Source organism: Passer domesticus, chromosome 2, assembly GCF_036417665.1.
Source record: "Passer domesticus isolate bPasDom1 chromosome 2, bPasDom1.hap1, whole genome shotgun sequence".
NCBI lineage: Eukaryota > Metazoa > Chordata > Aves > Passeriformes > Passeridae > Passer > Passer domesticus.
Genome location: NC_087475.1, coordinates 61,777,260 through 61,803,047, shown reverse-complemented (window position 1 = coordinate 61,803,047; position 25,788 = coordinate 61,777,260). Strand labels below are relative to the sequence as shown.

At 39.5% G+C, this 25,788-nt stretch overlaps 1 protein-coding gene across 8 annotated transcripts in view; it reads left to right on the top strand.

Annotated features, from left to right (window-relative positions):
* Positions 1-25,788, top strand: part of ENOX1 (ecto-NOX disulfide-thiol exchanger 1) — a 356,911-nt gene that overhangs the window by 43,228 nt on the left and 287,895 nt on the right. Inside the window, exon 1 of one of the 8 annotated variants that reach the window (XM_064408713.1) lies at positions 13,268-13,286. The exons of the other annotated variants lie outside the window; for them this stretch is intronic. The gene's annotated coding sequence lies outside the window, so the exon portion shown is untranslated. Of the gene's footprint in view, positions 1-13,267; positions 13,287-25,788 lie in introns of those variants that run through there. 8 annotated transcript variants of the gene reach the window in all.

The following is a 25,788-nucleotide window of genomic DNA, read 5'->3' as shown; positions in this document are numbered from 1 at the left end:
AATGAAGAAGACCCTGTTTGCCAGTCTGAAATGTAAATTCTGAAGAACCTTTAGAGATTTTGCTCATACAGAAAAATGAGAGTAAGTTGTTAGGTCCTGCATTTTATAAACCGTGGGGTGAAAAAAGTTCAGTTATCTCAGCACTTTGTTTGGTCAAGATCTTTCAGCTCGTGGTCATCTGTCTTTGTTGTGTGAAAATGTAACTAATTTTTTAAAAAATACTCTTGAAAATGCATCTGAGAGGATTCATGAAGACCAGATGAGATTTGTTTAGATGTTTTTCTCAGAAGCAGTCTGTCAACAATATGACATCTTTTGAAAACATTATTAAAGATGTTATTTCCTGTTCCAGAATTGCCCGTGGCTACAAGAATAGGTAAAACTTTTATGGTGACATTTGCATTCTCTACTATTAAATAGATGGGTTTTTTCTACTGTTTTACTTCAGGGCAGGCATTTGGCAAATATAGCAATGCTGGTTGTTGGACTGGATTCTGTTCTGAAAATTTTATTGCCCATGCAAGCATAATGTGGACACACAGAGAAAAATTTGAAGTACATTTAGTGAATATCACAAAAAAAGTTCATAGGCAATTTTTTTTTAAGTTTATTAGTAATCGTGAAAACTGCAGAGTTTGTCTTTTGACAGCTTTTGTGGTCAAAAAGGTGTATTTATTGTCAGAACTCTGTGAAGATTTTCTCACCTCTCACCTGTCTCATACATATCACCTACACTACAACAGAGCATGATATTGAACTATGAAGATCATGGTAAAATCGAATGGACATTGATGCAATATTTGAATTAGATTTGATACTTAAGTCATTCCTTTGCTTCTCTCTAATTAAGATATTTGGGAGGTACCTGCTACCACTGAATTAATAATAATGTCTGCTGTAAGGTAAGGGGAGCTAGATTATTCAGTCATGGTAGCTTTGGTGAAGAAAGTGTACTGTACCAGCAGGGTGTGTGGTCCAGGATCTCAATGATCAATTGTTATGGTCTCACTTCAGAGTTTCTCATGAGTAAGACAAACGGGCATGATTCTGAGCAGTACCCATTTCTTCTCTGCCTTTGCAAGAGGGCAGAAGGGAGCTTAGTGGAGCTCCTTTGCTGCTGGTAATAGTTCTGGAGGTCATCGTTGGGATACCGAGAGGATGTACTCTGTGAAGATGTGGTGATCATTGCAGGTCTGCCATAAGTTCCAGCCCTTAAGAAGTGCCAGGGAGAAAAAAAAAATCAATCTGACAGCTGTTCCTCTGTGAACTGGCCCTGGGAATTGCTGAACATCCTTGGCACACATGATTGTGCATATGACCTGGGCATGAGTAGCTCTGAATTTTGTTAACCCCTGAGAGCAGTCATGGAAAAAAATTCAGAAATCTTTTAGGCTATCCTGGTGTTCCACGGCAGGATCAGTTATATTCTGTAAGATCCCTGGTTTGTTCTTGAAAACATTCTAATCTGGTGTGGCACAGTTCTTACTGTTACAAAATAAAAATCTTTCTTGCTGCAGTTTGAACATTTTACTTATCACTCTGTCTTTTGTGGATGTTTCTTCTTTTCAGCAGCCAGTTTGGTATATAGCAATTTACAGATCTCCTTCTTGGTGTCTTTTTTCATACATTAAACAATCCTCATTCTGTCCATGAATCCTCACAGGTTATGTTTCTAGAAACCTGTCTCTACAATTGTTCTTCATCTTTCTTGGAGTGTGATGCCCCAAACTGAATGTAAGACAGCTCTGTTCAGAGAGGATTACTTCACTAATGCTGTAGCTTTTTAGTGGTATTGTATATTTATGCAATATACAATATAGGTATTCTCTGCTTGGGATCCTCTCCTACAGAAATGCAACTGAAAAAGTGATTCCTCCAGCATATATACAGTTCATTATTTATGCAATTAATCATACTATTAATTATTAAGATACCCAAGTACCTTGCATGTGTTCCTACTAATTGAGTGTGATGCCACCCTTAAGCTGTAGATTGTACCCAGCATCAGGTTATAAACATTTGAATGTAGGTGCCTAAATGTACATCGTATGTTAGTGGTGTCACTAAATTCCCAATCTAGTCAATGGAGCTTGGCCAATTGGACATGGCTTACTGAAGGTCAGATGAAGAATCTCATTTAGGTCCCCAAACACCAATAACTGTATTGACTTGTCCTCCATTAACTGTAATAATAATTAGTTTATAATCTGGATCAGGATCTCATTTCATCTCTCCAATTTACCCATGTCATTCTGATTTCTGATCCTTCCTTCAAAGATACTTGCAGTCTCTTAGAGCTCAGTATTGTCCCAGAATTTCATAAACATAACTTCTATTCTACTGCTGAAGCCATAGATATAAATATTGAATGGCATTGGACCTGAAACACAGCCCCGTGGAGCCCTACACAATATGCTGCTCCGTTGTGATTTCAGCAATTGTTTTCTGAGGGTTTCTTCAACTAGACAGCACCCATGTTAGTACTTTAATAATTAATTTAAGCCTGCTGTTGAAAAATGCTTTGCTGTTTTGTGGTTTTGCATCCTCAGGATTATGAACTCTCCTGCTTTATAGTGGCATTTGAAGAACCATCCTGTTCCCCTCCTCCCTTTATTAAACTGCTCTCTTTACCTTCTGTGTCAAAAGCTGACTTCAGTTTATTTTGAATTTTTGCAGAACAAAATGTTCTGATGTATTTCTTTCTCAACTACTCCCAGATGTCAGAGTTAAAATACAGTAGTTAAAATACATACTATTCCAGTCCTGTACTCTGGATGGTTCTGGCAGTGTTTTGAAAAATCGTTCCTCCCTGATCTCCCTGGTTTGGTGGTTTGCAACAGATCCCCACCATGGGAGTGTTCCTGGTTTTTTCATCTCTAACTTTGCAATCATTACATGGAAGTCTCCCCAAGATCTGAATCTCCCTATGGCCTGAAACTACATCAATTCTATGAGGTCTTAATGTACAGTGCAGCACCAACCCTTTTGAAAGAGCTTTATACCCCCACAAAGGTTATCCAAGTCTCTGTTACTCCAATTAAATAATTGTTTCTTTAGATATCTGGCTTCTCCAGTTTCTGTTCAATTGTATAGTATGTGTACTTTGAACTTCAGTGGACTCATTCACTGTCCTTTCTTTATGTTCTTATTTTTTTTCAGGTAGCTTTCAGACCTAACAGAATTCCTTTTCAAAGATCCCCACAGGATTTTGGTTTTTTTCCCAAACCAACCTGACTTAAAAGTATTTTTCAGTTAATGTAATAAATCAGGGTATAAAGATGCTTTCCTCATTTTCCTGATATGAGCTCCATTCCTGTCCATTTGTTTACACAGTGCTGCCCACTTGCTCTGGAAGGCAAATTCCTCAGCATCTTCAAAGTCTAAAATAGAAAAATGTCTCATCAAGAATAGGATCAGTTAAAAGTCTTTTTGTTTCTACATCTAGCAAGTTCTTTCCCTGTTGCTGCGGTGGTGCCACTGATTGTGGTATTTAAATGAGTAAATTAGCACCATCCACTGTGTTTCTTCTCTTTAGTGCTCCTGAGCTGGAGCTTGTTGGTGTTGGAGATGCAACTTTGCCAGCCACTTTGTCCACACAGGACTGGAACCATGTCTTTCAGATTTCACTGTGAAACTTACTTCTTTGATCTTGTAGTTTCATTTCAGCACATACAGTTTCAGTCAGCCCTTGTGACAGTGAAAGTAAGAGCCTTGTAACTCTTAACCCAGGCTTCTTGTGCTCAAACTGGCTTCCTTGTCAAGGGTTTAGAAAGCAGTCATGCTTTTGATGTGGCAGATTAAGAACTGTGTCTCATTTTAGAATTTTATCATACCAGGGTTCCTTAAATAAAAGATGTGGAGTTACAGCTAGGATACTTGATCTCCGAGTACTTATTTTCCATTTAAATAAATTGATTTTGCACTGTTCTGATGAGGTTAGGGTGCCAGACTTTTGGTTTACTGGATCTTAGGAGAAGCGAGTGTTGTGCTAAAGAAATCCCACTGCATTGGGAGGCTTTGAACCTTGTGGTTTTGGCAGCAGTGTCTTTGACTTGCCAGCAGCCGAGTGAAACCCTACAGTGTCTGTCTTGAACAGCAGTGAAACAGTTAACAATGCTAACATTTAGAACAGCTGTAGTTACTTCTCTGCTGTTGCCATCTGAAGGGGGGAGTGGGGCCTTGAGCTCGGACCTCCATGGTGGCAAGGTGGGAGCACAGCCAGACTCTGCAGCGCTCAGGCCCTTTGTCCAGGGCCAAGATACCTCAGGTGAAGTACATTTCTTGAAAGCTGGAAAAAGCAGAAGTGAAATTGTAAACTATGGGCAAATATATATTCCATGTTCTTTTCTGGACCTCATGCCTAAGTAACTTTAAACCTTTTATCTTCTTTCTTTTATGTATAAAGTCATGTCCTTTAGCTCATTTGTAACACACAGGCTTTTAGCTCCAAAGCCTCCATCTCAGTCTTGGGTGTTGGCCAGCATTTGGGAGTCTCAAGTTGTGAAATGGTGTCATTTTTCTCTTTGAAGTGCTTTAATTCACCAGTTCTAGGGAGAGCTGTCGGAGTGGGGTCTGTTCCCTTTTCATGGCTCAAAGGGCCTGCTTATGATATGCCTGATCAAATGAAGTTAGGGGGAAGATGCATACTGCAGTTTTGATTTCTATTAGTGAGAGCCTGAAGAATGACTTTCCTGTGTGATCTCTGATGTTCACTATGTTATTTAAAGACCTAATGTTCTGTCGTGTATAATTTATGCAATAGAGGTACATTTCCGTTGTATTAGATGCAGAACAATATAAGCAGCAGTAAACTGCTGTAATTTTATATTATTTTTTTAAGGCGTCACAAAAATCAGGCTCCTTGAGCAGCCTTTTCCCTGCTAATTTATTTTACTCTGCTCAAAAAATCATGGAATCAGAACTATTTGAGGCTTGAATGGATCTCTGAAGTTCATCTGGTCCAACTGCTTCTTAAAGTGGAGACATCTAGATCAAATTACCCAGAGCTGGATTTTAAGCATCTCCAAGGATGGACATCCCAACTTTCGTGGGTACAGAAGGCATTTCTGTCACTGTATGGCCCTTCTCTTGGCAATTTTCCCACCCCCTTATATTCAGTGAGAATGTCCTTTATCACTAAGTGTGTTTGTTGCCTTTTTTGTTGCCACCTTGAATCTTTGGGAAGAGTTGGAGTTTATTTTCTCTATACCCTTCTTTTAGGTAGCTAGAGACAGCAGTAAAACCTCTGCTTATTGTCCATTGATAAAGGCTGAAAAACCCCTGAGTTTCACAGCTTGATCTTGTATGTAATTTTCTCCAGAATTTAATTTGTTTCTCAGACAAAGGTATATTATAATACAATGTTTAATATTTATTTTATTTTTAAAAATGCAAAAGAAATCTTCAAATGTAACATATTTTGAGGACATGACCTTTATGTATAAACATTTTTAGGAATTGCAGGTCGCTGTTGTGTGCATTTGGGTTTTTTTGTAGAGCATATATCTGAATGCATGTTTTTGAAGTTTCTATAGAATGTGTGTAGAATGTTATGATTAATGCTACTGGAATTTTAAATCTTTCTTTTTGTAAATAATTATTAAAACAATATAAAATCAAAATCTGCAGTAGTGCTTTTTGTCTGTCTGTCCATATATGTACAACAGCATGATAGAGAGAAAAAGCAGTCCTGTCCTTGAGGTTTTGTTTCACCAGAAGTATATTACACATCACCTGTTGATGATGTCTTCTGTTCAGCTTGGAGGAAATGATCTTCAGCTGGATTCCCCGGAGAGCTAATCAGAGTCAGTGCTACTGTTGGGATTAACAATGAGAAATTGCTGAGCTCGCCTTGGCAACTCTTACCCAGCTCTGGAGCATTTGTTGTCAACAGAAAGACCAAATTCTTCCAGACCTGATGGTGGGCAGGAGGCTGTTCCACTACAGCATCGTGCAGATCTGCTAGAAAGGTGAGGAAGCTGCTGGCTGAGGTGTATATCCAAGGAATTGGAAGAGTCTGCTGATCAAACTAAGCTCCTCCGGCATTCAGGTTTGCAGATTTAAATTAAAGATAATTGAGGGTTTAAATTTCACCTTAAACATAGATGATACTGTTTTCTAGGTAATGAAGTTGCAAGTACTCAGAACCTTTAGGCTGCCTTCTGTAGAGCCTTGAAAACTAAAGTCTTGTCAGTGAAGACAATAATTGATACTGTCCTTGAACCTCCTGCAAGTCCTTGCTTTTTGGCACAGACTTAATTACTCAAATATGAAAAAGCCAGGAGTTAACATACAAACTTGCAATTCCCTGATCTTAGCAGATGGATCATAGCCATTTCAGAGATCAATGACTGGTAACTGAATTATTCACTCTCTTAGCAAGGAAATATCTTGGTATCTGATCTGCAGTTTTCTTCAGGAAGCCCTAGTCATTTAAAGAGAAATTTTTTCCCACTTGGAAGGAATTTTATGTGTACTAGATACTCTTTGTCTTCCAGCTCTCATTTAAAATTAAAAAAAAGGAGGTCTGTCTAATCCCTAATCCTCTCCTGAGGTTCTTAAATTTTGCTGGAGAGTATAACCTGTCATAGTATCCAAATGTGCATCCTTTCAATATGAAGATTTTGGTTCCACTTACATAAAAATTTAAATATGTGTCTAGCAAGATATATGCTTCCTACATGTTTCAAAGTAGTTTCAAACAAATATTTTCACTTTAACAGAAAATGTTATCTTCTTAGTAATATGTAATGAGTTGTTAACTGTAACTAGTATTTTTGGAGTCCTGATACTCAAATATGTAGGGGTATATTAAAACCAATGTGTTTTTAATGTATCTTTCTGGGCTCATCCTTTCTACTTTGCTTGCTGTAAGCCAGTAAATTTGTTGTTTGGTTTCATGTTTCTATCACAGAGTGCTGCAAAGCTCATATTTTTGACAAAGAACCCTATAAATGCCTGTCTCCCTGTTCTCTCTCTGCTGTTCTCCTTTCTCTCGACAATGAACCATCTCTCTCAACATCTCCTTTACAAATTGCCACTTCTGTAATGTTTCCTAGTTTCACTGATTTTGCCAGTTTTGCCCATGCTTTGGTAGCAGTGGCAGGGAAGATCTCAGTGGCTGACTTGGTGAGAACCCCTGTCTCTCAGCCCCGTGCCGGGAAGGACAGGAGCGCTGGGAATGGAGCACGGGGCATGCAGTGAAGAGCAGGGCAAAGAGACCAGCTCTTGGAAGAGAGGGACTTCTCAAGTGGCCTCTTTGCTGGCTGAAGAGCCCTATCGTGGTGCCTGGCCTGAGAACAGATGGGGAGTAGGGAGGAGACAGGCTGAAACCCTGCTTGCTTATCTCCACGCTCTTCTCAGTTGCTCTGTTTTTTATGCCTTCAGCTCAGCTGTAAAGCAATAATTAACCTGAGCCTTTTAATTTCTCCCAGTTGGCTTTAAATTAACTCTGTTGTCATGTTGCGTGGAGTAATCCTTCAGGCATCAAACATTTGAATTTTTTATGGCTGCATGGGTATTTACTGTTTGGTCAGTTTTCATTGTATTATTATAATGGTATTCATTATTTTTGGAATTTTTATGTTTGTGGAGAAGAGTGTCTTAGATACTGTACACGTAGAGAAAAGAAAAATCCCTGCTCTGTCAGTGCTGCAGGGAAGTCCAAAGATTTTAACAGTACTCAAGGCCAAACCTCCTAATGTGAAATAAAATGTGGCAAATTAGTTTGGGAAAATTTCAGGTGTAAGTCCTGTTGCCAACCTCTGTTTGGTTCTTGAATAGACTGTTGTTTGTTTAGATGTACTGAAGTGGTGTTGTTTGCAGTTGTTTTAGGTACAGACAGCTCTTTTCAAAGAAGGAAAATTTTGGATTTCTTGTAAATGGCGTTCTTTAAACAGTTTGCAGTAGGCAAGAGCCAAGGAAAAGACAGGATCTTTATTTCAGTACAGGCTCTCATAAATCTCATATTAGTATCAAAACAGTAGGACTAGTGATATTTTTTTATATATATTATCGGTTTATTTGTGCTCTAGTTGTTGGAGAGTCTAAAACTGCTATTTTATTAGTGTTGTTCAGTAATATGGTCCGTAACTATAAAGCCTATTAAACACTTCATAAAGCCTTCATGGAAACTTCTTACACATATTAGTTACACTGTGTTTTTGTAAGTTATAACCCTTTGGAAATTGGCTTATTATCAGTTTTCCATCAAAGTGAAGTGTTCAGAGGAGTGGAGAATGACCTAATGTAATCTAGATTGAAAGCATCAGGGAAAGTTGATGTTTATCCTTGCTTTGATATTGTATATGTTAACAATGAATTCTTGTCAAAACACATCTAGATAGTTGCAAGGCAAGTAAGAAAGGGTGCTGCTTGCATCACTGTAGTAATAATAATTTTTAAAGTGAAGCTCTAGCCCTCTTATTTATTTGTGAAATGAGTGGCAGAAACTCAAGCACAGGACAAGATAATATGGATGGGGTGAACCTTAAATATTCAGAACATGAACTCGCTTCTTTGCATTTGTTAAATGATGGTATGGAAATCTAGTAACGTACAAAAACTAATCTAGCAGTGTGCCAAAGTAATTAAAGCAAAGTAAATAATCTCCAGTGTTCTTATTCCCAACAGAAAATGTTTAATATCTTATCTTTCCAAAGTAGTTTTCTGCTAATTCATGATGTCTTTGTAGACTCTCCTTATTCAGCCAGTGCTGTTGTTTTCCATGGTGTGGAAATTTCTCCCCTCCCGTCCTGAGGGGAAAAGACGTATTGGGTACTGTCTGTATTCGAAAATATTGTTTTATCCATACAGTGGAAATGAGAAGCCAACAGGAAAGGACATAATCCTCTCTGGTTATTTACTGTTTACTTAGCCATAGGGCTTTGTTTACCTCAAATGTATGTGGTATATAATACTTTGTATCATCGTCTTGGTGCTGTGGGACATTTTGTTGCTGGAATCCAGGAACCTGATACAGATCTTGTTTTGGTACAAATTAGAAGTAGCTCTGTTAAAGTAGGTGAAGCATAAGGCTGTTGTGAGGCAGATCAGATTATCTTTGAGTCATCCCTAAATATTAGACTCTGATGACCCATAGCTCTTGAAGTTCTCTGTTACTGCACACAGGAGAAACAGAATAGGTCATAAATTGTGTTAAAATTGTCCATAATTCTTACATAGGAGAGCATGTTTCCTTATCTATTAGTGTATGCTGAAATTTAGTTTTAAGTGAGCCAATAAGTAAAGTTTAAGTCAGTTCTGTGGTGCAATGGTCTGACCTGAAACTGCTCCTTTACTTTTCATTTTGGTCCTGATTAGAAGAATGTGCTGCTGTGTGTAGACAAGGAAATGACAGAAGACAGCAAGAGCAGATGCTAGGCAATTAATGTACTTTTCTGACCAAAAAAGAGAAAAAGTCACTGGTTCTAAACAAAAGAACCTTTTGGAGACTGCATGACCATCTTTCAGTCTGGACTTTTTATTTTATGTCACAGCTACTGTGAGAGGTTTGTGACCTCACTGATTGTTGGAAAATTGCCAGTTCTGTTACATCCCTTTTTTCCAAATAAGTGTTAGTTTATGCACGATGTATGGTGCCTTTATTGGAAACTTCCAAGTGTTACGAGGAGGTTGAATCCAGCAGTCCAGTTAAGATGAGGCTGCCAGAGCTGCATGTCCCTGGGTCCAAGCAGGGCCAGGCTGTATTTCTACAGGAGCGTGCTAGTGGGCACACACCCACACACACAGTATACATTATATACATGGCCAGCTGCACAGATCCACAGATGCGCTTTGTACTCATGCAAGCTTGAACAGCAGCAATGGCTACATCCTACTCCTCTCACTGGCTGCCCAGGACTTACACCTCTTAATAGGGAATATATAATGTGTATGTGTGTACAGCATGGACAGTCACTACAGTCACTGTTCCCTAAATATCCTGTCTCTGCTGGTGCTGGCACCTGGACATATGAGCTGCCAAAGCCTCTGTTTTGGTCCAGCTTCCAGAACAAAATCCCTGACACACAGACATGGACACAAATGCACAATACAGACCCCCTGGCAGCTGGTTTTCCATGTGCCAGTTATCCCGTAGCTGGTTCTGGATTGTCTTTCTCCACACGGGTGTCCCAATCCACACCCAGGTCCTCCAGTCCCTTCAGCAGCTGGCTGGGACTCCCCTAGTCTCTGTCATAGCCACCTCCTCTGATGGCCTTGCTCAGAGGCTATGGGGTGACCCAGATAGCCTCTCCCATGGAGTTCTGGCAGTGGGTGACTCCTCTGGTCCCCAAGGTGAAAGCTGTCTTTGCAGGGCTGGGTCAGGGCTCATGTCTCCCAGGGGTTACTGGGGCTCCCTGAGCTGCCACAGTGCCTCATGGTGAAGCTCCATGTGTGCTGCAGATGAGAGGCTCCAGTGATGGGATGAGGGAAATGGGGCAGGAAAAGATTTAGGTCCTCCTTGCAAACTGATGATCCCCTGTGCTCCTTTGGGTGCATGTGGAGCAGTTTTTTATCACAACAATCTAACACCAGGTAGCTAGACAGAGCAGGTTCAGTGGAGCAGCTTTTCCTTAATATTTCTTGACATTAACAGCTCAATTTCTCAATTAGATTGGAAAATAAAGTTGATTATGCGTGTCTGCAGGGTGACACTGTGCTTTTGACCAGTAACTGTAAAGTAGATGGGAAAGGTCACAAATAAATAGTGTTTTAGTTTAGTAATACCACCTGGAAGGCCACAGTGACTTAAGGCAAGGCTGTTGTTATTGTTCCTACAGCCAGCAAGCAATGTTTAAAAGACTTATATATTTATAAAGGGACAGATTTGGATGACATGGCTCTGTTTATTTGAGAGCACTTTCTGTAAATATAGAAGAGTTTTTGTGCATGTTTCTTTTGTGGCATTTCCATGTACTTATTTTGTTTCCAGTAAATATTGCAGGCTTAAGCCTGCCTGTAAAACAACTTCCGTCTTCACACTCAATCTCTGGCAGAAATGACATTCAGAGATGAGATGTACAGATGAAGATATTTGAAGAAAATAGTGGATTTGCTTAGATAATACTGATGCTTTTATAGGGTCATTAATAATGATCTGTTAGAGCTAACAAAAACTGTTTAGAGGGTACAAAGCAAAAGTGTTTAGTGTTAGCTTTAGTTTAATTTTCTCTAGTTAGGCCATACTCCTTTCCTCCAAGGAAAACAGGACTGCTTATTTTTGCTAATTAGAAGTACATCACTGGTCTGAATCACATCTGTAATTAGTAGCAAGTTTTAAGTAGATGTCAGAGATTTTTTTTGGTATAAGATTTGCATTGTTAATCTACTATACATGCATACGTATGCGTAAGGACAGATTTAATGAACAAAAGGAACAGCTGGTTGTTTTTCAAAGCAGTCAGGTGCTTCCTAGGCTGACATTGCTGTTCCTTCTGCTCAGAGCTGAATTTGTTGCATCTGAGCAGCTCGATTTTGTCACTGGAAAGTAAGTGGGGTTGGGAAACCAGACAATAAGCCTTTGCTTTGCTTCTGTCATCCAGTCAGGCTAGTAATGCACTCCACAGAAGTGTTGGTGTAAATAGCATTCCTTCAGCTTGTTTGCTTGATTTCTGAGACAGATAGAGGGAAGAAAATGCTCAAGGGAGGGAAAGGTTTTGAGGGAGGGCTTGCAGAGAAGCAGGCCTGGGAGATGGAAGAGCTGGTTTGGAGCATGGTTCATGTCCCTGCTGCATCCAAACTGAACCAGTGAATAGGTGCAAATGTAGATGGCAGGCTAAAAATGGAAACTATTCAAACCAAAAGCAATTAATTTGTATACAGATGGCTTTCTGGCATTCACAGCTGCATAGATTTTGGTTGTGTACTTTTTTAGATGTGCTACAGAAGGTTAAAGCCTCTATACGTCCATCTCCAGCTGTTCATGCACATAAAATAGATAAGAAAATGAAGCCAAGTGAGCATTGTGTGTAGTGCCAGACTTGCTTGCTGAGATAGGCATCTCAAACAGTAGTGCAACATCCTGGCCTGTCAAATGGCCCTTGTATTGGCCTTTTATGAGAAGAAATTACATATTTTATATCAAAGGAGTCACTTCAATTTCATAAAAATGAAATATGGAGAAGTGCTACATATATGTCATATCTCTAGGATAAAACCTGGGACTGAGAACCCTGAACAGAAGTGGAGGATTGCTGAAAATATGAAATGTAAGTTCTTCAAGCAGCTTTGGTATATCCTGGAAACTGTGTCTCTGGAAACTCTATGATTTAAGCTGTTTGACATAGAACCAAGTGTGCTTTTCATGTGCTTTTAATACTGCAATGCAGGCAATTAAGTATTAAAAAAAAAAGAACCATTTTTGGTTAACAGGAAATATGCTTTGATTTGCAATTTCATGTAGAACATGATAAATACTAGTTTGGGTCAGTGGAAACCTGCATTTTTGTCTTGCATTTCTTCAACTTTAAAAAAAAAAATTTAAAAAGTTTGAAATATCTGGTTCAAATGGTCAAAATATTTAGACCAGGTTTTCCAAAACTGTGGGGTAAGTGCCTCTGCAAATATTTCAAGCTGATACATGACCACCGTTGCAATGCAATTACTGCACCATGTGCATGTATCGGCCACGAGTTGTCACCACTACTCAAGTGGAACAGTTGCAGTAGCCCTGGCATAAAATTATCTCAGTATTGTTTCTCAGGTTTTTTTGGTGATGTTGTTAACTGGAATGATCTATCTGTAGCTTCAGGTTTTGGAGTTGGCTTGGTGGTTTTTTTGTGGTTATTTTGTTGTTGTTGTTGTTTTTTTTTTTTTTTTGGAGAGAGGGTAAAAAGCTCATATCTGTTTTACTTTTGGTCTGACTTCCTACTGAAAAGCACCACAGCCACCACTTAGTGAAGCCCAGTTGGCTTGCAGACCATTGGAGTGCCTCCCAGAGGACCTCAGTCTTCCCTTATCAACTGTGTACAGTACGGATCTGTGCATGGACTGCTCTTAATCTCTGCATGCTCCTGCTGCGTTGGCACAGCGGTGAGTCTGCAGCTGTAGGAGCCATGCACTTCATCTTCCTGCTTGTTTCTTATTACAGATCTCCCTTCTGGCAAGTGGGTACCTGGGAACGGATGTCAAGAGTCCAGCTTGTTCTCTGTTGTGAGAAGTGGGACCTAGTCTTTCAGACAGGAATTCTCTGTGGGAAATGAGAGGGTCCATCCTGCCAAGTCTAGAGGGATATTGCACCTGTTTACTCATCACTAATAAGACTTCTCTATTTAATGTTCTCTGGGGTATGTGTTTCTCCCTTGATCTGCTCGAAGCGCTTTCTCATGGTTAATGATCTGAATTTGCCAAGCACACTGACTCATTTTGGTGCTGGTTTCCATTATGTAAGCTATTAACGGGTCACTGCTCGGATGGTGGAAAATCTGTTTCAGGCTAATAGCGAGGTGCACAAGTGCCTCTCCATGGTATATTTGCTACCTGTGCACACGTGTTCTGGCTTGATAGGTGGTAGAAAATCTCACAGCAATATGGGATGCAGCATCTATTCTATTAGCAGTCAATTCCTAATCAGCCTTTCATTAGCACATACAACACTTCACCTTTTCTAGGGTTTTTTTACTATATGACTAAAGGAGAGTGAGAGGAAACACGCTGATGTGCAAAGGAAGGTGTTGATAAGTAAGGAAATCAAATTCTTCCCAGGAGAAGCAGTGTTCTTGCAGTAGAGGAGGTAATAATGCAGGGTAAGGAAGTGTCTTGGAGCTGCATATTAAATCTGTCTCTCTGGCATTTTCCCTGAAAGTCAGTAACAAGGCTGTTGAGGAATTCGAATTTATGAAGGCAATTCAGAAGAGAAGTAGTGCGACACAGAGAAGCATTGAAGAAAACTTAGTGGGGTTTATTTTAGGTCTCAAGTTTTGACAACTCAAAATGACACTGTACCAGCAGACAGCAATTACTACAGGAGCAGATCCTTCTGTTGCCTTTTCTTTCTTACATTCAGATAATGTCCTTTTGCTTACAGATGGTTGCCTTCATATGTACACAGAGATTTTTAGTGTTTCCTTCACTCTATGGATAAATAGAGAATCAATGAATGAAAATTAGAGATGGGTCCAAGCTTGGATTTTATTTCTGAAATTCACCCATTTTCCATGAGGAGAGGATCACGTTTTCTGGCCGTGGCAACATTCCTAGAATAAAAGAGTTCAAGGCTATTTTCTGTTTATAAGCTGTTTCTATGGCTGAAAGCCCCTAACAGGGTGAGCTTTTGTTTGTTGATTTTTTTTCTCTTTAGGTGATGTCTGAAAATCTTTCAGGGATTGAAAGAGGTGAGCAAAGAAACAAACAAAAAAAACCACCTCAAAAGAGCCTACCATTCATACCTCATTCATTTTGGAGGAAGGTCTCTAAGTTATGAGAAACTAGGACAGTCCTAGGAGGAGCTTTCATCCATGCAGTCATTCACAGGCTGATAGCTAAAGCCAAAGATCTTTGATGGCAATACCTTTCCTTACCAAGGAGAAAATGAAAAAGACAGTCTTTGGATGTGCTTGCACAGGAAGGAAATATCACAGTTAATGCTGTGCTGAGGTCTGGAAAACATTTTCAGCATAAAGCAGTGCAGAGACAGTTTCTCTAGAAGGAAGAGGGACACTGAAGGATTTATTGTGTTGCAGTATTTATTATGTAAGAGGAATTTGCATGGTAAAGAGAGAAAGCAGATTTTATTCAGAATATAGAGGATGGGATGAATGATGTTAACGAAAAGCTGATTGATGGAAGCAGAAGTTTTTCTACTACGCCACTCATATTTTCTGAACCTCAGCAATCATTTTATGGACATCTGAGTTAAATGATGGGTGTATTAATCCTTTGGCATGCTGAATTTTTATAGAGAGGCTGTTGTGCCAAGATGGTGGTGGGATGAATCCAGATGTGATCCTACAGATGTTAGTTAGGGGGCCTGTTCTCCCCGGCTTAGAGGACAGCTTCAGAGAGTGATTTAGTCCAGATATGCTTGGCATTGCATTTTGGCACTACTGATCTCTCCCCACATGGAGTGGAAATGTAATACAACCACAGCTTGGATTTAATCCATCCTCTTCTAGGTCCTTCACCAACCATTTCAGTTCAGGATTCCAGCTCCCATATGCTCCTTGATTTGTCCCACTGAAATTGGAGCCCCTAGACAAGGGGTGGATGGTTGTTTAGTTGCCTCTGTTTTTCCTCAAACACAGGAACCCTCGTGATTCATGGGTGGTACTCTGACAGTTTGGGATTGTTCTGTTTATTTTAGTTCTAGTTCTAAGAATAAGACTGCTTGAATCGCTGTGTTAATAAATACAATCCCAAGTAGAAGCATGTGTTTTGCATACTATTTTTGTTATCTGATTGGGCTTCTTCACATCCTCCTTTTGTGACTAAGTCGAACCCACAGTCTGCCGAGTGTCTGCCAGGATAAGAACCTGCCTGCCAGATTCAATGCCACTAATCATTTCCCTATTTTGTTTATTTCAGCTAAGATCCCTAAACAACAGCCAGCAGGTCCTGACAAGAGCTTGTTTGGTGGATGGAAATCAGTGTCCTGATTTCTCTTTGACAACCACTGGTGTTGTGCTGGTGGCCATAATTGGTAGGACGTCACATCCCAAGAAGATCTCTATGGCACTGCCATGCCTTGAGATTGCTTTGAGCCCCCTTTGTAGCAGATAAAAATTTCCTATAAGAAATTAACTCTGCAGGGATGAAGGGCTTGTAAACCAAGTGTTCAGAGTGACACCTTAAACTGAGGCACTGTGAAAAGCCAAGATTGTGTGCCCTCGCTTGAAGCCTAGCAATCAAGCTGAAAGCATAGAGATTGCCTTGTGATACACTATTATCAATTAACCACCTGTCAGGGATTTTCTGTGACTCAAAGAAGTAATGGTTGGCTGGCTGCTGCTTCCTAGGTAGTCCCTCATAATATTGTCCTATTTCCTTTGTCTTAGGTAAAAGCTAATCTTTGACATTGCAACGATTTGTGTTTGTTCTCATTATGTCAGGCATGTCTGTGAGATGAGTCAGATGAGCAACTCATCATGACCAAGACAGCTGAAATTATACAGAAGATACTGATTTAGTTGCTGTTATTGTTTTCTCTAATATATGGGAAGTCAACCATATGTTAATTATTTTTCTTCAGAACAGCTCCATTAAAATTTAAACTGGTGTTGTTAGTGGCAAGAAAATCTCTTTCAGTCATGCGAAAACACTGTGTAGCCAGCAGACCTTATAGTCCTTTGCTTGGGCTGTAAATCTTTCAAAAGCTGATGTGACAGAGTGTGCCTTTCTTCCCTAAGTGAGAGATGGGACCCTTTACTCTTTTGTATTTGTTATTAATATTGATTAATTACATGTATCTTAAAATTCACAGTTTATGGAATTGTTGTCCTTTTACCTGAACCTGTCGAAGGGATCTAATGTGGGAGAATCATAAGATGATATTTTAAGATTGCATGGGGGATGGTGGTTAAAGAACCTGTGGTGATTAAAGAACCTAGGCCTTCAGTATTGGTGAAGTTGTGAGATATGTTCTTCTAAACTCCCATTTTCTGAATTACAGAATTTGTACAGTGCTTTCAGTATTTAGTTCTCTTTGTCTTAAGAAGGCCTAAGCTGAAAAAAATCCAACCCACTCTGTGATCTAAAGAAAAACTGGAAAGATTTTTTGTCTTAAAACTGTTGGATGGCTTCCTGTGCAGACAAGGAGTGTTATCTAACTGATAGGAGCAATTTTAAGATATGATATGCATGCACTGCATGAATAAATTTATAATTTTGGGCCTTAATTTGGTAATGCAATCACACTTAGAGACACTTCAACATTGTGGCAACAAGCAGTTTATATAAATTTACTGGATTTTTGTATGTAGTTATCTAAGAATCTCGTTTGTAATCAAATAGTCTTTTTCTAATTCAGAATGCCAAGCCAATTTTGGTAGTCTTTTGTAAATGTTTCTAATTTGAAAATGCCCTAATTGTTATGTTTGCTCAATATTACAAAGTGCAGGGGGAGTCCAGGAATATTTTGCTTTACAAGGATATGAATATGTCACCCACAACACACACAGAGCCAAAGTAGTTTCCTAACAATTCCTGGGGCATGCTGCAGAGATATTTGTGAATACTTTGTGAAGATGATTATCCCCTTGTTCTCCCTTTTGTCTCCATTGTCCCCCAAACTCAAAACCATCCAAACAAAACCTTAAAAGAGTCCTCAGAATGGTAGGTTAAAAAATGCATCTCAAAACAAAACAAGGGAGGTGCTATTGATTGCGATTTAATCCTAAAACTCGGACTCCCAAACTGGAAGATTTTAAGAAAAAGGAAAGCTTTCCCCCCTCAATCTTCATGCAGTTTGATTTTCCACGACTTCTGTTACTGTGGGTGTGAGGGGGTGGGAAGCAATCTGAAGTTGAAAAGTGCACCTTTGATTTGGAGCCTTCCCTACTTTCTCCAGCTGAGATGATTTCCTTTTGCTTACCCTAAAACAAGGACAAGAGTTCCAGGCTTTTTATTTCCGTCCAGCTTCTTCCTTCCTATTTGACCACCTGGTCCTCTAGATATCCTGCTGAAGTAGGACTATTAACTTACAAAATTCCAAGCCTCCAAATGCTTTTTCTAGCCTTCAAGTTACTCTTTTCAATTAAATAAAAGTGGTTTAGTGTGGCAGGTATTTGTTTAGTTGGTTGGTAAAGTGGTTTATTATGGCTTTTTGTTTGGGGGTGGGGGGAGGAAATTGTTGTTTGGGGGTTTTGTTTGTTTGTTTGTTTGTTTTTTGTTTTTTTTTTCATTCAGTTTATCAGTTTTCCATTATCTTTTACGTAATAATCTGAGTTTGTGGCAGGACTTCATATCAGTTTTGGTTTTCTAGAAGTGAGCACACTAAATCAATGACCTCAAAAACTTCTGGTATCTAATGCTGAGTGTTACAGTAAGCGCACAGCAGTAAACTAGAGTCATTCCACTTCTTCCTTCATCTGTTCCTCTGTGTGGCGTTTGGAAAATGCTTTAATCAGCTTTTCCATTCCTCTGTCTCATCGTATTCAGGTCTTGCTATTTGTTATTTGTTTTTGCTTTGCTTAGACATCACGGAGAAAACAAGCCCGAGGGCAGCAGCAGAGACTTTGTTGCTGGATTTACATACAGAGGTCTATCCATGTTGCCCAGAAAGCTGCAGGATAAAATGAGTTCATCACATTCTCAGGGTATTCTGGTAGGCAGTGTCTTCTGCCTTGTGGTCATTTGGAGATGATAAAATGCTGCTTCATATAGACCATTCCCTGTCTGCTCCTTTTCCTATCCCTGCCTGCTGTCCCGGTCACTTACACTCGTGCAGCCCTGTCCTTGGGCCCCAGTGCCTTTCCCTTCATTATCTTCCCATGCTACACATCCCAGGCTGCTCTTGGAGCCCTGTGCAGCAGCCCTGTGTGCCCAACCCCTCTGAACTGGAATGCAGCAGCTGGTTTTTCTCTCGGTGTAAGTTCAGACCCATTAAAAGCAGTGGTTTCCTCCACTGAGGCAAGGTGCAGGTAGACTTCAGGGTCACAGCTGCCACCTTATTGGTGTAGCTCAGCCTCCAGGAGTAGGAATTAGCAGCTGCATTGTTTAAAGGGTGGTACATGATTTATGCTGAGTGTTATTTTAAAACAAGAGAAAAAAAAATCTTAAATGTAGAAGCATTTAGAAGAATTGTGTGTGATAAAATTCTAATATTTGCTTTTTCCTAACTCCTTTGACAAGGGAAAGAAGGTAGGAAAATATTAATTTGGGTTCTCATTTGGGAAGTTCATTGGAAAAGGTAAAGAAATCAGGGAGAAATAATGTGAATAATTCAGAATGAGTGATGTAAACTATGAGCTGTTGATCACTGCTTTATTATGCAGACATAGATTTCCATTAATATTCCTTCTTTTGAAAAACAGAAATCCTGTCTGTGCTGTTGTATGCTTAATTGAGCACTTGAGGCAAAAAACCCCTCATGACAAAAAATAAAATAAAACATAACAAAAACCCCTATGGTATGCAGATTGGTTCTTCAGATGATGTTAATATTTTTTTTTTTTTTGGGAAAGTTGTTTTGTGCTATACATCCTAACTAGATTCTCTGAAGTCTCAGACCTCTCCCATCAAGTGGGTACAGGGGTTTGGTCAGCATTACAGAGTGTGACTGCAGTGGGGAAACTGGAGTTGAAATTGGTCATGGAAAGCTAATGTTACACTTGAAAGCACTTTCTTCATAAAATATACTTTTATGTATATATACACTAATATTTTCTAGAGAGAGAAATCGGACCCATGGTTAAATTGAATAGTCATTCCTTAAGAAGGCTTCTGTTACTTGTGGTTTAACTGTAACAGAAAACAGACTGTGTATTAGCACAGACTCTCAGCAAGATATTTTAGTTAAAAAATGTCAAAGCCTCTTCAAAATAATCAGTAAAATATTGCCTGGCTTTAAAAATGAGTATCACAACTTTAAGAAAACATTGTTGCCCCACTTCTTGTAAATCAACATGTGGCAAGATTATTTCAGTGGAAATATGTGCCCACAGGCTATGTATTTTCTGTGTTTTGTTTAACACCGGTTGGCATCTGAGATCAAGAAAGCTTAAACCAATTATGAGTAGCTGTTGCAGCAAAAATCATGATTGATACTTTACAACACAGGGTCGATTCTTCTGGCAGTGTTATTGTATTAAGCGGGGGAAAAGGGGATATCAGGCATGCAACTTTGAAGCCCTGAATTAGCACAGTGCTCTGACCACATACAGATGTTTCCTCCCTCTGTGCAATCAGTGTGTCTTGCACTGATTGCAGCCTGCAGTCTTTGAAGGAGAAACAGCTGTGCAATTGTTGCTAAGCCTATTTCCCTCTTCCCTTTGATTTATTGGATTATTTAATACAACAGAATGATAGGAATTTAAACATGAAAAAGCGCTGTTGAGTCATCTAGTCCATCTTGCACCAGGATTGTCCTCTCCAGATCTTTGTCCAGTCATGGACAGGCTTTGTGATGTGATTGGACTTCAGCCAATTTCCTTTGGAAGATTATTATACATTAGAATACACTTCATTATAAGAATTTTCCCCTGTCAGCCTAAACTTTACTTTGCTTGGTATAATCACATTATTCTTAGCTATATTTTCCTGAAAAACCCTATTAAAAAAATCCTTAGTGTGTGTATCCTTTCAGAGCTTGTAGATAATTATCATATTTCCCTTTCAATAGTGGCTTTAGTCAAGCTATACATATTTAGTTATTTTAATATTTTCCTATAAATCAGCCTTCCTGATGACTTTTATTGCTATCATTGAGCCAAATCTCAAATTCTTCTATTTAATATTCAAATAGAAAAGGAAGGACTGAATAAAGACTTACAGATTAGATCATGATGTCATTGAAAACCCATCCTTTGAACCAGTGTTTGTGCCTTCAGATCTGTCTGAATGCCAGCTCTCCTGAGGCAGACTTCAGTCATAAGATTTGTCTCAACTTTCTTATCTATGGCATAAGTGCCTACATCAAAGCCACTTTCCCTAGATTCCTTTTATGATCATTGGACCCTATAGCTGCATGCAATTAATCTAAGCTCTTTTAGGTATCCACATTTAGGATGAGATGAATTGAGTGTTGTACATAGAGGTATGTATTTCTCTCTGTCTAAGGTCTCTGTCCTGGACCTGACTTCCTTGGGTAGTTAAATACAGGGTGGTGGGTGTTTGGACACTGTGGTTCAGGCAGTGAGAAGAGTCAGTGCTGGCCATGGCAATGCCACCTCACCTTCAAAACAGAGTAGGAATGAGACCATTTCTAACACAGTTGAATGGCATTGAATGCAACACACAAGTATGATGGTTGCATTGGATAACGGGGTGGATGAAACTGCCTTTTGCACAGGCATAGAATCACAGAATATCTCCAGTTGAAAGGCACCCCTAAGGATCATCGAGCCCAACTCCTGCAGGACAGCCTAAAACTAAACCTTGTGACTCAGAGCATCATCCAGATGTGCCTTAAGCTTTGACAGGCTCAGTGTTGTAACCAGTTCTCTGGGGAGCCTGCTCCAGAGACCAGTCACCTTCCCACTGAACTTCTTCTCTGTGTCAAATCTGAGCTGAAGCAGGTTTACCCAGAGAGTATGAGTCTAGATGCCAGATATATTGGTTTTCAAGTTTCTTTGGACTGAAGGAAATCTATGATCAATGCCTTTCATTTTCAAAGGCCTCTGCAAAATGGCTCTTACGTGACAGATGCCAATCGCTCTTCCCTTCTCTATCAGGTATTTCTTCTCTGCTGACAGCTTAGTGCTCACAATCCTCGCTGCAGCCCTGGGCAGATGCAGTTCTTACTTCTAGCCACAGGTTATGGATTGCTCTTCATACACGTCCAACCATTCCTGGTTTATACTGGAGTAACTAGGAAAAGAAATGAGCATCTGCCTTTTGCTTATTAGTTTAAAAAAAAAAGTTAAATACATTTTCCCAGTGGTTGTTTGCCTTCTGTCAGACTTTCTGACAAAATATGCTAAGCCTCCATTCCTAATAACTTGTATATAATGTCCAGGAAATTAAACCTTTGTACTAAATTCCTTTGGAGGGCAAACATCAGAGAAGGAGGAGAGCTGTTGAAATTGAGGAATAATAACTGCTCCAGATAATATGTTTATTAATTAGTCCTGAATGAATATAGACTGAACATTAACAGAAATTTTTCAAGCATCCCAAGAGGGTGAAGCTCTGGAATAAACTCCAAGTACACTTAGTTGAGAAGAAAAACAAAACTTGAAGAGAGAATTTGGTAAATTTAGGGAAGTTTTTATGAGAATATGTAGAAGCATTTATAGGGATTGAAAAAAAAAACCCCAAACCAGCCAGGCTTGCAATATGAAGTCATAGTGTTACCAAAAGGGCTAAATGGGAGACTGGCCACTGTTCATGTGTCTGCACTATCATTTATTTCATGTTTAGTGCAGTGGTTAGTGGCGTCTGCTGGTTGTTAACAGAGGTCAGAAGCCCACAGTCCAAGGTCTGTATAAGAATTTCCTTGCTGTTGCCAGACCCTTGGAGTTTGGGATGTCTCTTTCTGAAAAATATATGGGACTCTGATCTTGGTCTTTTGTTGGTGATGCTAGGAAGGGCCCGTGTGGAATGCATGTGTCTCTGTGGAAAAGACATGGTGTCGTCAGTCCTCTTGGGCAAAGCAGGAACAGAAACCTGGACAAGACCCAGTTCATCCTTCTGAGAAGTGTATTCCTACAATACTGCAGCCCAAGCCTTTTCCCAGCTGAAGCCTGTGCTGAAAGCTTGCTAGTCAATGGGTTCTGCTCCTAATTCACAGTAACTGGAACAAAATGCAGCTATCCTCATCATTCACAGAGACACGCAATCCTCAGAGACTGCAAGCCTACCACAGCATGCTATAAGTCATCGTGACACTGGCAGACAGTACAGGGCTGTCTGTTGGGACAGCTAGCTTTGAAGCATCAGCATACTGGAGATGAGAAGAACTTGAAGTGTGTGCTAGGCAGGTATTTTTAGCTGCCTTTTCTTAAAATTGCCCTGCTTTCCTAATACTGTTTTATCATCACCGTGGTGAACTAATTCTGCCACTACCCTGTCTGCTAATTATTCTTATCTTGATAAGCTATTCCTCATTGGATCTGACTTTTCAGAGAATGACATCTTGGTGCCTGGCCTCATTTTCTAACAGTAGACATGAGCGACTGCTTAGGAAGACTTCCTAGACTCCTCTCAAGTTGTTTGATCTTGCTGCTCTTCACAGCTCCATCTTCTGTGCTGGTTCTGTGACAGAAGGGAACATTATAATTTTCTTTTTTTCAAGTAATGTAAGCAGACAACTGTGAATTGCATCTGGCCCTCATTATCATAGGTGTCTGTTTCAAAGAGGACTTGATGGTCCTTTTGATTCTCTTAGAGATTTTTTGACTTACCTGTGGTCTCTAAGACAAAATGTTACTGGTGGATATTTCTGAGTGATTCCTCCTTTCATGCAGGAATGGGGTATTATAATCTTCAGATGTTATGGTACTAGTGTTTAAGGACTTTCTAAGACAAATGAATGACATGGTCATACTGAATTTACCCATGTTTTCGTCATAAGTCTTGTAAAAGATATTACCTGTATTGAACTTACTGGAACCCTTTTTTTCATTCCAATTCCAGAGGTTTCCAAGAGTTGTCACTTTAATTAGAAAGGTAAAGGGTTAAAGATTTATTGCCTCTGTTGCATTCAGCTGTTTAGCTAGTCTTTGACTGGTATGAAAAGTGCAGTGCTTCTGCCTTGCTTTTAAAACCAAAAGAACCCCAAAAGGTATGAATTTTCTTATGAAATTTCTATTCCAGCCTCTAGACTGCAGTGACAGCAGCACATTTCTTTGAATCTCAGACACTGTAGAGATGGAGGAAGGTGGCTTAGGCTCTGCATTGTCAAACCAAAAGCAGTGGCTGTGTTGTGTGCCTCCTCTGCCTTTGTCAGGCAGGTGGGGACCCTTTCCTTCAGCAGTATTGAGTAATGTTGCTCAGTAGTTCCACAGAAATATTTCAGGTTGGGAGTCTTAGGATGCTACTTTTGAGACATACTTCAGAGCAGTTGAGTCCTTTCTTGCATTTTCCCACAGATCAGGGAAAGAGGACATTTTCAGCCACTGGAAATTCCCTTTCTTTGAGTAGAAAATGGTCTGAAATCTAACAAACTTTTTTTTCCCCTTCAATTTTTCTTTTTTTAACAGGGAACATGGGTTTGTACTAGCTTGCCAAGGAGCTTATCAAAGCAAGGATTGCACTTTCTCATCTACCTCAGAGTTGGTTCAGGATTGTCCCAGAGCCATTTGTTGTTACTGATTATGTTGCTGTCCAGCACAGGCAGTTTGTCCACAACAGTGATGGGTTAATATCCTCACTGCAATGGATGGCAGGAATCCGTCATTGGGTAGGGATGTGGGACAGGGTGGACTGGCTCTGCTTTCCACCTATTTTGTTAAAGCAGTACATCCTGATTTTAAGTGCTGCTGTTCCTGAAGAAAAAAGCCCTGACAAACCACCACAAAGTAACAGGGTAAAAAATTGTTTTTGTGTATTATCATGTAGCACACTCTATTGCACAAAGTGTGACTGTATTTTTTTCAATGATGGCCTACAGGTTAATACAATTTATTGATGCTGTTTTCTTAAACTGAATCTGGAATCTGTATAAGAGGCTTTTTTTTGTACCCTAAAATCCATTAGATGTTACATCTTAAGGAAGCTATAAGAAGATTGACTCCCAAGAATAATAATTTTCTCTCTATTTCAGGGAAAAGTTGGAATGTTTAATTTTACTTATGATAATTAGTATAATTTTATATAGGTTCAGGAGATAAGAGAGGAGGTGTGACATGGAACTTCCTTAATTTGCCTTTATTACCTATATCAGCTGTGAATCTGTTGGCCTTGATGATCAGTCAAAAGGGGAGAGATTTTTCTGTACTTGTAGATTTATGTTAAAAAGAACAAATTTAAAATAGGGATGGTAATGATGGAAGCTGAAAGAGTTATTTCGAGAAATGAGGTAGGATAAAGGAAGGCTTCTCATGTTCATTTATTCCCTGATTTTAGTGTTTGACTGAATGCAAAGCTGGAGGAACAAATCTGAATACAAAAACAAAAGACATAAAAATGAGAACTGCCTACTTTGTTAAATATTGCTAACTGGCATCTAGAAGTGATACTGGCATCTAGAAGTGATACATAGTGTTAAAGATATCACCCCTTAATTGTCAGTTATATAAACTCAAAGCTAGAAAAATGTTATAAACACTCACTCTAATCTATATTCATTTGCACAGAAATAAAAGCTTTTTACACGGTGCCTGGCACATACTGAATATTTAGTGTAACAGAATGGAAAGGATTTTACAAGTTAGTGCGTTTAAAATGAGGAGATCACAATACATTTCTGACATGGTATTCCATCTTGGACTCTTATTTTACAATTTATTTAATTCTCAATGCAGAAACTGTACTCCCATGATAGAGAGATTTGAGAATCCTGCACCAAGTACTGCTCATCTTGGTCATTTTGCCTAAGGCACTGAGCAAAATTTGTGTCTAGCTTTGACAGTAACAGCAATTACGTCTGTTTTAACAGGAAACATCTAATGCACAAAGGACCTAGTGTACAAGTCTTGTGAGGACTTGTGAGGAGCGGCCAAGGAAACAAAAATTGTTTAGCCTCCAGAAAAGGAGGCCTAGGAGGACCTTACCCCTCTCTGCTTGAAAGGAAGTTGCAAACTGGTGGGAGTTGGTCTCCTCTCCCAGGTTACAAGCAATAAAACGAGAGGAAACGGCCTCAAGTTGTGCCAGGGAAAGTTTAGATTGGATATGAGGAAAAATTTCTTCAGTGAAAGGATGGTCAAGCGTTGGAACAAGCTGCCCAAGGAAGTGGTTGGGTTACCAGCCCTGGGAGTATTTAAAAGTCACGTAGATGTGGTGTTCTGGCACATGATTTAGTGCTGGCCTTGACAGTGCTGAGTTAATGGTTCGACTCGATGATGTCAGAGGTCTTTATAACCTAAGTGATTCTATCATGCTGTAACATAAAGTAAGAGTTGAAACTGTTTATCTCTTCGACTACTACACAGGGAATTCTCCTCACATAATATAACCAAGAACCACCCGAGAAAGTGTTACCTAGTGTTCCTTTGCCTTTTATGGTCCCAGCATGAGAGACACAGAGATAATCAT